Genomic DNA, 13,722 nt, shown 5'->3' on the forward strand with positions numbered 1-13,722 from the left:
ATATATCTGTGTAAATCTCAGGATTATCTGATTTCTAAGAACAACAATGTGAATCTATCAAATGAAGTGAAGTTATTAGGTTTCTTTCCTCCTCATGCTGCTTTTTTATTCTTTGTCATATTGACATTACTACAGTCAGCTATCAGGACAGGAAAGATCAGCTCAGCCACCACTTTCACTCCAACACAACAATCACTTGATCTTATTTTACTTTAAAATAGATTTTTTAAACTCATCCCACCTCAAGACACAAAAACACCCACAAACAGACACACACACACACATACTGTACACACTGTGACGGCAGAGCGTGCACTGACGCAAATTCATGGAGAAAGAACCGCTCTTTGCCCCCTGCATCGGCAGCCAAGATGAGAGAGAGTGTAATAGGAGGCGGTTCAGCACATTGGCCAGCGGCGCTGAGCGCGAGCTCTCAAACTTCAGTACCATGGTCAGCGTCGCTGGGAATGAGAGTGAGGCGGGGTGGCAGAAACGCCCGCCAAAGAGCACGGGCCAATCAGGAGCGCCGCTTGAACATTCACAATCCAGGAGAAGAGCACAGCAGAAAGCTAGGCTCAGCGTCTAAAGGGAGGTAAGAGGGCATGCCTGATGGAACTAATGGACTGGATCTCTCTGATATTCTTTGGAAGAAACTTCAAGCTGATCCAAACCCCCAGATTGCCGGCTGAGACTACGCCACGCTCCTGGAGAGGATTGCTTCACCTTGCTTCTGCTGTCCATGCTGCCTAGGCTGGAAGCCTGGATCCCTGCACAAGAGCTCCTATAGCCCCTGGATAAAAGGGATAAGTTTGTTTTCAAGGTACCACTGGTTATCTGCTGCACTAAATTGCACCGGCAACTTAAAGATAAATAAAACCACGACACTGTTTGCTCGAATCCCGGCTCTGTGCCTCTTCTTCCGTTCCCCATCTTTCAGAGTGCCCTACAACACACACACACACACACACACACACACAAAACACACTTACAAAAACAAAAAACACAAATATCAAGTCAATAGTCAAGTCAAAAAGCTTTTATTGTCATTTCAACCATGCATAGCTGTTGCAGTACACAGTGAAATGAGACGACGTTTCTCCAGGATCATGGTGCTACATAAAACAAAGACAGAGCTAAGGACTTAGTAAGTTAGTCCTAGATACATAAAGTGCTACTGTGCAACCTGGTGCAAACAGTGCAGGACAAGACAAACAAGACAGACAAGACAGTGCAGGACAAAAGACAGTGCAACAAAAAATTACAAGACAATACACAAAAGACAAACAGAATCAGCGCCAGTGTAAATACTGTATGTTGAACAATATTGCGTGTGGAGAAATACTGGAATGAACACAGTGTTATAGCAGCAGTTACCTGAGATATTGTAAAGTATTGTGCAAAACAGCAATCGACTGAAATGTCAGACAGAATGTGCAAATAGCAAAAAGTGTGCAAAAAACACCATGTAAACAGATTGATGGATATATATTGGAAGTGTGTGTATTTAGTGTAGGTCTGTGCAGTCCATATATTTGATGTGTGTGCGTTGTGCTCAGTACAGTTCAGTTATTAAGGAGTCTGATGGCTTGTGGTGTAAGTGCCCATGATAGAAGGAAGAGAGACTCCATTGATTTTCTCAGTGAGGGCTAAATGAAGGGCCGTTGCAATGGCATCGTCCCTGGAGCGGTTTGGACAATACGCAAACTGTAGGGTGTCCAGTGAAGGAGGTAATTGGGTCTTGATGTGCCTCATGACTAGCATGACAGCATGGGTTAACTCTGCATAGAGTTCTCCTCACGTCGGCCATGGATAGACAGAGTACCTGCAAAGTCCACATACTGATGGAATTTAGGGAGCACTGACTTGAGATTTGCATGATTGAAATCTCCGGCGATGATAAACAGTCCGTCGGGGTGAACATTCTGCAGATCGCTAATAGCCCCATATAGCTCACTTAGCGCCTCTTTAGCATTAGCGCCTCTTTAGCATTAGCTCCTCTTTAGCATTAGCGTCCCTTTAGCATTAGTGCCCCTTTAGCATTAGCGCCTCTTTAGCATTAGTGCTCCATTAGCATTAGCGCTTCTTTAGCATTAGCGCCTCTTTAGCATTAGCACCCATTTAGCATTAGCGCCTATTTAGCATTAGCGCCGCTTTAGCATTAGTGCCACTTTAGCATTAGCGCCTATTTAGCATTAGCGCTCCTTTAGCATTAGCGCTTCTTTAGCATTAGCGCCTCTTTAGCATTAGCACCCCTTTAGCATTAGCGACTACTTAGCATTAGCGCCTCTTTAGCATTAGTGCCACTTTAGCATTAGCGCCTCTTTAGCATTAGTGCCACATTTTAGCATTAGCGCCCCTTTAGCGTTAGTGCCCCTTTAGCATTAGCGCCCCTTTAGTGTTAGTGCCCTTTAGAATTAGCTACTCTTTAGCATTAGCATCTCTTTAGCATTAGTGCCTCTTTAGCATTAGCACGGGGGGGGGGGGTGTGTGTAAATTTCGACAATGTAAACATTGGTGAATTCCCGTGGTAAATACAAAAATGGCCTGCATCTAATCGTCACAAACTCTACTGACGATGAGCAGTAACTAGAAACAAGCACAGAGCTCTTACACCATTCAGTGTTGATGTAAACACACACCTGTCAACCTGTTTGCACATTTGCCTCTTGCACATTCCTGTGTATCTTAATATTTAAGACTACAGTATAATGCACATATGCACATTGCCTTTTGTACATCCCTGTGTATCTCAATACTTATGACAACAGTTTACTTTCATGCACACTATTTTTCATTCTATATTTAACTCCACAGTATACATCTTCTTTTATATTTTATTCTTATATGTTTATTGTTTACTTTTATTTCACTTTATTTTCATCTGTGTTGTATTTTTTAATAATTGCACTGTCCATGGAGCGGACCTGATTCACATTTCACTGCTGGTTATATATGCTCTATATAATTGTGTATGTGACAAATAAAAATGTTGAATCTTGAATCTAAATGAAGTGATCCCTTCCAGCTGAATGGCAGTGTCCGGAACTCTGTGTCTGACCCATGTCTCTGTGAAAACAAACACGCAGCAGTTATAAAACTCTCGCCATGTAGCGCATTCGAGTCGGATGTAGTCCAGTTTATTGTCCAGGGAGCAAACATTGGAGAGTAGAATGGACGGGAGAGCCGGCCGCCTAGGGTTTGTTTTTAGCCTATAGCACGGACAGCACCGATCTTCCACTTCCTCGCGCACCGCTTTCGGCGTCCCCTCTCCTGGTCTCCGGTATCAGGCGACACCGAGGACTGGATGCCTGGTTTCTCCACAGCAAGCTGAGGTCACGAAGCCTTTCCAGTACATCATCGTGCAACAACCAACCTGCACGATGATGTACTGGAAAGGCTTCGTATTTTATTAGTTCCTGGTGGTTGTATACACCGGTGTCTCTGGTGTCCATGTACTGGAAATAGTCGGGTTAAAACAATCCATTGAATAAATTAATACCCACATGAGCTCTAGCCTCCCGCCTTGATGGTGGAAGTCCATAGATCAAGTCAAGAAGCCATTTCAACCATATATAGCTGTTACAGTACACAGTGAAATGAGACAACGTTTCTCCAGGATCATGGTGCTACATAAAACAAAGACAGAGCTAAGGACTTAGTAAGTTAGTCCTAGCCACATAAAGTGCAACTGTGCAACCTGGTGCAAACAGTGTAGGACAAGACAAACAAGACATTGCAGGGCAAACAAAAAAAATACAAGACATTACCCAAAAGACAATACACAAAAGACAAGAAACAGAAACAGCACTGACCAGTGTAAATACTGTATGTTCAACAATATTGCATGTGCAGAAATACTGGAATGAACACAGTGTTATAGCAGCAGTTACCTGAGATATTGTAAAGTATTGTGCAAAACAGCAATCGACTAATATGTGAGACAGAATGTGCAAAGAGCAAAAAAACAGTGTGCAAAACAGCATGTAAACAGTTTGATGGATATATATTTGAAGTATGTGTATTTAGTGTAGGTCTGTGCAGTCCAAACAGTTGATGTGTGTGTGTTGTGCTCAGTACAGGTCAGCTCAGTTATTAAGGAGTCTTATGGCTTGTGGAAAGAAACTGTTACACAGTCTGGTCACGAGGGACCGAATGCTTCGGTACCTTTTTCCAGACGGCAATAGGGTGAAAAGTGTGTGTGAGGGGTGTGTGGGGTGAAGAGTGTGTGTGAGGGGTATGTGGGGTCAAGAGTGTGTGGGGTGAAGAGTGTGTGTGTGAGGGGTGTGTGGGGTCATACACAATGCTACTGGTTTATGTCCAAGATAGAGGGAAGAGAGACTCCAACGATTTTCTCAGCTGTCCTCACTATCCGCTGCAGGGTCTTGTGATCCCATCTACCAACATTGGCTAATTTGTAGACTACTCATGTGTGTAGATGTTTTTCAAACACTGTAGTTTTCTCAGTGGCTCTAAACAGCATGGAAACATTGTTTCTGAAAATGATTGTTGTGGTGGTCTTTTCTTTAAATGTATGTTTTTAAGGATTAGGAATAACACTACGACAATAAAGAGGAGACAAGACTCGTTAACATAAAACAGCATTTACTGAATCTTCCATTCTTTCCAAAGAAAGTAACAAGAATCATGTTTAAACAACACTGAATTAATTATCAAGGAAGAAGAAGAAGAAGGGTTCCTTAATGCAATGATCAGACGCTCTTTAAGTCTTCGCTTTAACTCATCCTTCTTGTCCAGCCATTCCTGATCTTCTGCTCTGCTAGTTGCTCTTTGTTTTAGACACAGTAATAATCAGCTGCTTCCTTCCCACAATCTTCCCATTCATCTCCCTGATAGCTGTGTAGGCTTCATCTTTAGAGGAATATGTGATGAATCCATATCCTTTTAACATCAAAAACTGTACAAGGAAATACAGAAAGCAAACAATGAGCATTACACACACTAAAATATATATAAAACAGAACAGCTATGCTGTGTTAGTATCAGGGAACTGTGATTGAACCACTTCTAGTCCATATATACATCTTATCTATCTATACTGATCAAATTTCATAGAGCAGCTATACAAAATACAGTGTATGGAAAAAACACGTGTCCTAAAAGAGAGAGTAAGGGGAAGTGATCACAGTGTATTGGGAAAGGAAGAAACTGGAGGGATTAGTAGTTCACCTTTGCTCTGCTGATATTCCCGAACTTGAGGAACTCTTTATAGAGGGGATACAAATCAACATTAGAGTCCAAACCCCTAATGAACAGCTCAACTCCCTGCAGAACAGAGGGCAAAGTTCAGTTAACATCCAGTGTGTTAAATAAGCCAAGCAATGAAACAGAAAAATAAACAGAAAATCACAAAGCAGCATGTAAAAGTGAGTAAAGTGTGCCTCTAGCTTCATGATAATCAGATCACATTAGCGGCATGTCCAAATGTCCATATATGGACACAAAGGCACGTCCACTCAGGTCTGCGATGTGCAGACAGTTGTACCTTTGGGTTTGTTGTGCTGTAGGCAGTCTTCTGTTTCCAAACATCCACTGCCTCCTCCCTCTGCTCTATCTTTTTCTTTTTAGCCAAGTCCTCAACTTTTTCTTTCATTTCTATGACCTCTTCAATCTTGTCCATCTTCTTAATAACTTTCCCCCTCTTTTTCTCGACCAGTTTAAGACTCTCCTTCTCCTCGCTGACCTCCTGCTCCTCGCTGAGCTTCTCTTCCTCCACCAGCTCAGCAACCAGTGAGTCCATAATTTCTCCCCATGTCAGTTTTGGAGGAGACGGTGAACAGTCGATGGACGCAGCGTTATCGGTCTGGACAGGAGGCAGATCCGAGGCCAGGTGAGGTTCAGGCTCAGGTGGAGACAAAGTCTTAGACAGACCCACAGGGTTGGGTTGAGACAAAGTCTCAGGAAGAGACACAGACTCCATTTGAGACAAAGTTTTAGGTGGAGACACACGCTCAGTTTGAGACATGGTCTCAGGTGGAGACACAGGCTCAGGTTGAGACAAAGTCTCAGGTGGTGACAAAGGGTCGGGTTGAGACATGGTCTCAGGTGGAAGTACAGGCTCCAGTTGAGGCAAAGTCTCTGGTGGAGACACTGACTTTGCGGGAGACACAGGTTCATTGGGACAGGCAGGTGCAGGTGGAGACACAGATTCAGGCAGAAATTCAGGTTTGGGTGGAGTCACATGTTCGGGTAGTGACAGAGTCTCAGGTGGAGACACAGGCTCCAGTTGTTCTTCAACACTCTCCACCGTTGGGGGTTTGGGGTAGACGTCGGGTGGCAAGACGTGGTAGTACTCTTCGCAGTCCACTGGCTTGTAAACAGGGTAGTACACAGGGTAGTACACGTGGTAGTACTCGGGGTAGTACATGGGATCGTACACGGTGTCGTAGACGGGGTAGTACACGGGGTCATACACGGGGTCGTACACGGGGTTGTCCACGGTGTCGTAGACGAGGTTGTCCAAGGTGTCGTAGACGGGGTCGTACGCGGTGTAGTAGACGGGGTCATACACAGGGTCGTAGACGGGTTCGTACACGGTGTCGTATACATTATCGTACACGGTGTCGATGTTGACTGGGATGTATACAGAGTCAGGTGTAGTGGCAGGCACATACACTGTTTCTTCAGGTTGGAACTGAAAGAAGAAACAGAGTTGGCTTTTAGAGAAACTGATAGTTTCAGAAAAACAAAAAGAAATGAACAGGTTCATACTGAGGCTTACTGATGAAAATAATGACATTTCTCATGAGAAACAGACCTGGATCTATTACTTATTATACTGTATCTTCCACTTCTGTGTTAAATCATCATGTCTAAGGCTTTACTGCTCCCTAAGACAATAAGCTACTTGTCTTACTATTTATTATCAAATGAATATAAATGTAAGTGAATATTAAACTATACAAACTTAATATTAAACTAGACAGTATGAATGCTTAAATAAAATGGATCCTGATGATCAAATTAAACTTTTTCTATTCAATTCACATTTATTTGTATAGCGCTTTAACAATTGACATTGTCTCAAAGCAGCTTTACAGAACATAAACATAAAACAAAAGGTTAATATAAAGATTAATATAATACAAAAATTCAAGATTAATATTAGATATATTTAAATGTAAATATTTCTTTAAAATGTACTAATCAACAAAGTCATAATCAGGAAACTTACCATTTTCCAAACTTGATTTTGTGATGTGCCTCGTTTGAAAAGTCAAATTTGTGCAAATGAAAGTTTGCTGTGTAAAAAGTGTGGTGTGTGTTGTGTAAAAAGTGTGGTGTGTGTTGTGTAAAAAGTGTGGTGTGTGTTGTGTAAAAAGTGTGGTGTGTGTTGTGTAAAAAGTGTGGTGTGTGTTGTGTAAAAAGTGTGGTGTGTGTTGTGTAAAAAGTGTGGTGTGTGTTGTATGAAAATAATAACGTATGCTGTGTAAATCGTGAATAGTATAAGTGTCTTTAAATAGTTGCTCGCTCGATGAAGTTCGCTCACTGTGTTTAAATTTGATTGTCAACAATTTAAATGTAAATGGTGATGATGTCATTGTGTTCCGGATCATCTATGACATCACAGGACTCATCCTACAGCATCCTTCAGTGTTATACACTACACTACTAACATATGTAACCATATGTTTACCTTTAAAACCACAACACAACATGACAATCATTTTATTCTATTCAACACGTCCTGACTAGTATTTTAAGATATGAGCGGCTCAGCCCCAAGAGGCCTCGCTCTAATGTTTGTGCTAAAATATATTCACACTGGTATCTTCATGCTTTAATCACAGTCTATATATCTGTGTAAATCTCAGGATTATCTGATTTCTAAGAACAACAATGTGAATCTATCAAATGAAGTGAAGTTATTAGGTTTCTTTCCTCCTCATGCTGCTTTTTTATTCTTTGTCATATTGACATTACTACAGTCATCTATCAGGACAGGAAAGATCAGCTCAGCCACCACTTTCACTCCAACACTTTCACAACAATCACTTGATCTTATTTTACCTTAAAATAGATTTTTTAATCTATTCTACTTTGTTTTTATTTTGTTGTATTTTATATTTCTAAATCCCCCTATTTGACCCTATTCTGTAGGATTATATCTTTTATAAAACAGACTCTTACACACTTTAAAACAGACTCTCTCACACACCCATACATATACACATAAACACACACACGCGCACGCACGCGCATGCACACACATACACACAAACACACACACACACATACATATACACATAAACACACACACATATACACACACATACTGTACATACACGCACACACATGCACGCATGCACATGCAGACAAAACACACACACAGGCTGTACCCTGATCAGCCATAATATTAAAACAAGGGCAGAATTGCCAGAATCTCCAAAACACCAGGTCTTGTGGGATTTTCCCACCATGGGAATGGTTCAGGAATGGCTTGTGCATTTGTACAGTGTGTAGTCTACAGTACATACCGGTGTGTAATACAGACACGTACATTTTCCTCCAGGCACACACATATTGCTCCAGACACAACACCATGTCAACCTACAAACACGAAGCAGCACCTTGTGCCAAACCTCCATTGATATCACATACAGCTGCTTTAATCGCTAATATGTTAACATGCTAACGTGTTTACAAACTGTTATTCTAACTGCGGCAAATCGGTATAAGATGCAAGTAAGGATTTTTCTCTGCGTTAGCTAACCTGAAGTGGTTTCTGAATCCTGATCATTTAAATGTCAGACGCACTGCCGCTGAAAATGTCACTAATCATTTAAAGTGTTTCTTACATTTTGGGAATTTAAAGTGATCTAAATAGTGTTTGAACTATGGGGAAAATGTGCAGTATGATCATTTTATTATGTTATTTACATTTACTCTAAGTGGAAGTTAAATTGTGAGTGCTTCTGTGTACTGGTTTATAGACGATGAGTAATATTTCTGTGTAATCAGAATATAACAATAGAAAATTACAGGTCATCCAAACATTTATCTCTTTAACACACTCAGTTAACGTAGGCAATTTAGATATTTCATCTGTTTTTGACGTGATATATAACTGTGTATCGTCAGCATAACAATGGAAACTAATCCCATGCCTTCTAATGATGTTCCCTACGGGACGCATGTACTGTATATTGAGACAAGCAGAAGTTTTAAAACTATTAGTTCTACTTGATGGTGACATGCGGTCTTGGTCTGAAGCTAAGAACAAGTCATTTGTAACTTTAACAAGTGCAGGTTCTGTGTGATGATGGGGTCTGAAACCTGACTGAAACTCTTCAAAGATATTGTTCTCCTGTAAGAAGGAGCAGAGTTGAACAGACACAACATTTTCTAATATTTTAGACATAAACAGAAGGTTTGAAATGGGATTTGATAGTTCGGTAGGATATAAATTAGTTTTTTTTAATGAGGGTTTTAATAAACATTGGTGGAAAGAGTACTGAAAATTTGTACTCAAGTAAAAGTGATGGTGTTAAAAAAGTACTTAAGTAAAAGTACAAATGAATCTTTACTGTTTTTACCCCACACCAATAAATAAATCTCACGTGTGTTCTGACTCTCACACGTGTTCTACTGTGTGAGTCTCTGATCAGTTTACTGTTACAAACATGATCTGTATTTATATCTATATGTATTTACTCAGTTATGATAAATACTGTTCATCAGTTATTACATAGTTCATAACTGAGGTTTTAATGATGTTCAGTTATTCATTTCTAATTCTATTTTATTGAGCTGGAATTTTAGAGCTGATTATTTTACAGCACTTTTACTGCTGCTGTGTGTCTTTTACACCAACATTTATTTACTGTGATTAAAAACTCAGACCATTTGTGCAACATTTGGAAGATGTATTTTTATACATTTTTATTCGCATTCATTAAAGCAATGATCAGACGCTCTTTAAGTCTTCGCTTTAACTCATCCTTCTTGTCCAGCCATTCCTGATCTTCTGCTCTGCTAGTTGCTCTTTTGTTTTAGACAGAGTAATAATCAGCTGCTTCCTTCCCACAATCTTCCCATTCATCTCCCTGATAGCTGTGTAGGCTTCATCTTTAGAGGAATATGTGATGAATCCATATCCTTTTAACATCAAAAACTGTACAAGGAGATACAGAAAGCAAACAATGAGCATTACACACACTAAAATATATATAAAACAGAACAGCTATGCTGTGTTAGTATCAGGGAACTGTGATTGAACCCCCTATAGTCCATATATACATCTTATCTATCTATACTGATCAAATTTCAGAGAGCAGCTATACAAAATACAGTGTATGGAAAAAACACATGTCTCCTAAAAGAGAGAGTAAGGGGAAGTGAACACAGTGTATTGGGAAAGGAAGAAACTGGAGGGATTAGTAGTTCACCTTTGCTCTGCTGATATTCCCAAACTTGAGGAACTCCTTGTAGAGGGGATACTCGTCAACATTAGAGTCCAAACCCCTGATGAACAGCTCAACTCCCTGCAGAACAGAGGGAAAAGTTCAGTTAACATCCAGTGTGTTAAATAAATCAATCAATGAAACAGAAAAATAAACAGAAAATCACAAAGCAGCATGTAAAAGTGAGTGCAGTGTGTCTCTAGCTTCATGATAATCAGATCACATTAGCAGCACGTCCCCATGTCCATATACGGACACAAAGGCACGTCCTCTCAGGTCTGTGATGTACAGACATATTTTAATGCTGTACCTTTGGGTTTGGTGTGCTGTAGGAAGTCTTCTGTTTCCAAACATCCACTGCCTCCTCCCTCTGCTCTATCTTTTTCTTTTTAGCCAAGTCCTCAACTTTTTCTTTCATTTCTATGACCTCTTCAATCTTGTCCTTCTTCTTAATAACTTTCCCCCTCTTTTTCTCGACCAGTTTAAGACTCTCCTTCTCCTCGCTGACATCCTGCTCCTTGAGCTTCTCTGCCTCCTCCAGCTCAGCAACCAGTGAGTCCATAATTTCTCCCCATGTCAGTTTTGGAGGAGACGGTGAAGAGTCGATGGACGCAGCATTATTGGTCTGCACAGGAGGCAGATCCGAGGCCAGGTGAGGTTCAGGCTCAGGTGGAGACAAAGTCTCAAACTGACCCACAGGGTTGGGTTGTGACAAAGTCTCAGGAGGAGACACAGACTCGGGTTGAGACAAATTCTCAAGTGGAGACAAATGGTCGGGTTGAGACATGGTCTCAGGTGGAAGTTCAGGCTCCAGTTGAGGCAAAGTCTCGAGTGGAGACACCGACATTGCGGGAGACACAGGTTCAGTTGGACATGCAGATTGAGACACAGATTCAGGCATAAATACAGGAGACAGAGTCTCAGGTGGAGACACAGGCTCCAGTAGTTCTTCAACACTCTCCACAGTTGGGGGTTTGGGGTAGACGTCGAGTGGCAGGACGTGGTAGTACTCTTCACAGTCCACGGGCTTGTACACAGGGTAGTACACAGGGTAGTACACGTGGTCATACACGGTGTCATACATAGGGTCGTACACGGTGTCGTAGACGGGGTCATACACAGTGTTGTAGACGGGGTCGTACACGTTGTCGTACATGGGGTAATACACGGGGTCGTACACAGGCTCGTAGACAGGGTCATACATGGGGTTGTCCACAGTGTCGTAGACGGTGTCGTACACGGGTTCGTAAACGGGGTCGTACACGGGGTTGTCCACAGTGTCGTACACGGGGTCGTAGACGGGGTCGATGTTGACTTGGACGTGTACAGAGTCAGGTGTAGTGGCAGGCACATACACTGTTTCTTCAGGTTGGAACTGAAAGAAGAAACAGAGTTGGCTTTTAGAGAAACTGATAGTTTCAGAAAAACAAAAAGAAATGAACAGGTTCATACTGAGGCTTACTGATGAAAATAATGACATTTCTCATGAGAAACAGACCTGGATCTATTACTTATTATACTGTATCTTCCACTTCTGTGTTAAATCATCATGTCTAAGGCTTTACTGCTCCCTAAGACAATAAGCTACTTGTCTTACTATTTACTATCAAATTAATAATAATTTATGTGAATATTAATCTATACAAACTTAATATTAATCTAGACAGTATGAATGTTTACGTAAAATGGATCCTGATGATCAAATTAAATTGTTTCTATTCAATTCAAATTTATTTGTATAGCACTTTAACAATTGACATTGTCTCAAAGCAGCTTTACAGAACATAAACATAAAACAAAAGGTTAATATAAATATTAATATAATACAAAAATACAAGATTAATATTAGATATATTTAAATGTAAATATTTCTTTAAAATTTACTAATCAACAAAGTCATAATAAGGAAACTTACCATTTTCCAAACTTGATGGTGTGATGTGCCTCGTTTGAAAAGTCAAATTTGTGCAAATGAAAGTTTGCTGTGTAAAAAGTGTCGTGTGTGTTGTGTAAAATGTGTGTTGTGTGTTGTGTAAAAAGTGTGGTGTGTGTTGTGTAAAAAGTGTGGTGTGTGTTGTGTAAAAAGTGTGGTGTGTGTTGTATGAAAATAATAACGTATGATGTGTAAATCGTGAATAGTCTCAGTGTCTCTAAATAGTCGCTCGCTCGATGAAGTTCGCTCACTGTGTTTAAATTTGATTGTCAACAATTTAAATGTAAATGGTGATGATGTCATTGTGTTCCGGATCATCTATGACATCACAGGACTCATCCTACAGCATCCTTCAGTGTTATACACTACACTACTAACATATGTAACCATATGTTTACCTTTAAAACCACAACACAACATGACAATCATTTTATTCTATTCAACACGTCCTGACTAGTATTTTAAGATATGAGCGGCTCAGCCCCAAGAGGCCTCGCTCTAATGTTTGTGCTAAAATATATTCACACTGGTATCTTCATGCTTTAATCACAGTCTATATATCTGTGTAAATCTCAGGATTATCTGATTTCTAAGAACAACAATGTGAATCTATCAAATGAAGTGAAGTTATTAGGTTTCTTTCCTCCTCATGCTGCTTTTTTATTCTTTGTCATATTGACATTACTACAGTCAGCTATCAGGACAGGAAAGATCAGCTCAGCCACCACTTTCACTCCAACACTTTCACAACAATCACTTGATCTTATTTTACCTTAAAATAGATTTTTTAATCTATTCTACTTTGTTTTTATTTTGTTGTATTTTATATTTCTAAATCCCCCTATTTGACCCTATTCTGTAGGATTATATCTTTTATAAAACAGACTCTTACACACTTTAAAACAGACTCTCTCACACACCCATACATATACACATAAACACACACACGCGCACGCATGCGCATGCACACACATACACACAAACACACACACACACATACATATACACATAAACACACACACATACACACACATACTGTACATACACGCACACACGCACGCATGCACATGCAGACAAAACACACACACACAGGCTGTACCCTGATCAGCCATAATATTAAAACAAGGGCAGAATTGCCAGAATCTCCAAAACACCAGGTCTTGTGGGATTTTCCCACCATGGGAATGGTTCAGGAATGGCTTGTGCATTTGTACAGTGTGTAGTCTACAGTACATACCGGTGTGTAATACAAACATGTACATTTTCCTCCCGGCACACACATATTGCTCCAGACACAACACCATGTCAACCATGAAGCAGCACCTTGTGCTAAACCTCCATTGATATCACATACAGCTGCTTTAATCG

The sequence above is a fragment of the Tachysurus vachellii genome, chromosome 3 (assembly GCF_030014155.1).
Source record: "Tachysurus vachellii isolate PV-2020 chromosome 3, HZAU_Pvac_v1, whole genome shotgun sequence".
Lineage (NCBI taxonomy): Eukaryota > Metazoa > Chordata > Actinopteri > Siluriformes > Bagridae > Tachysurus > Tachysurus vachellii.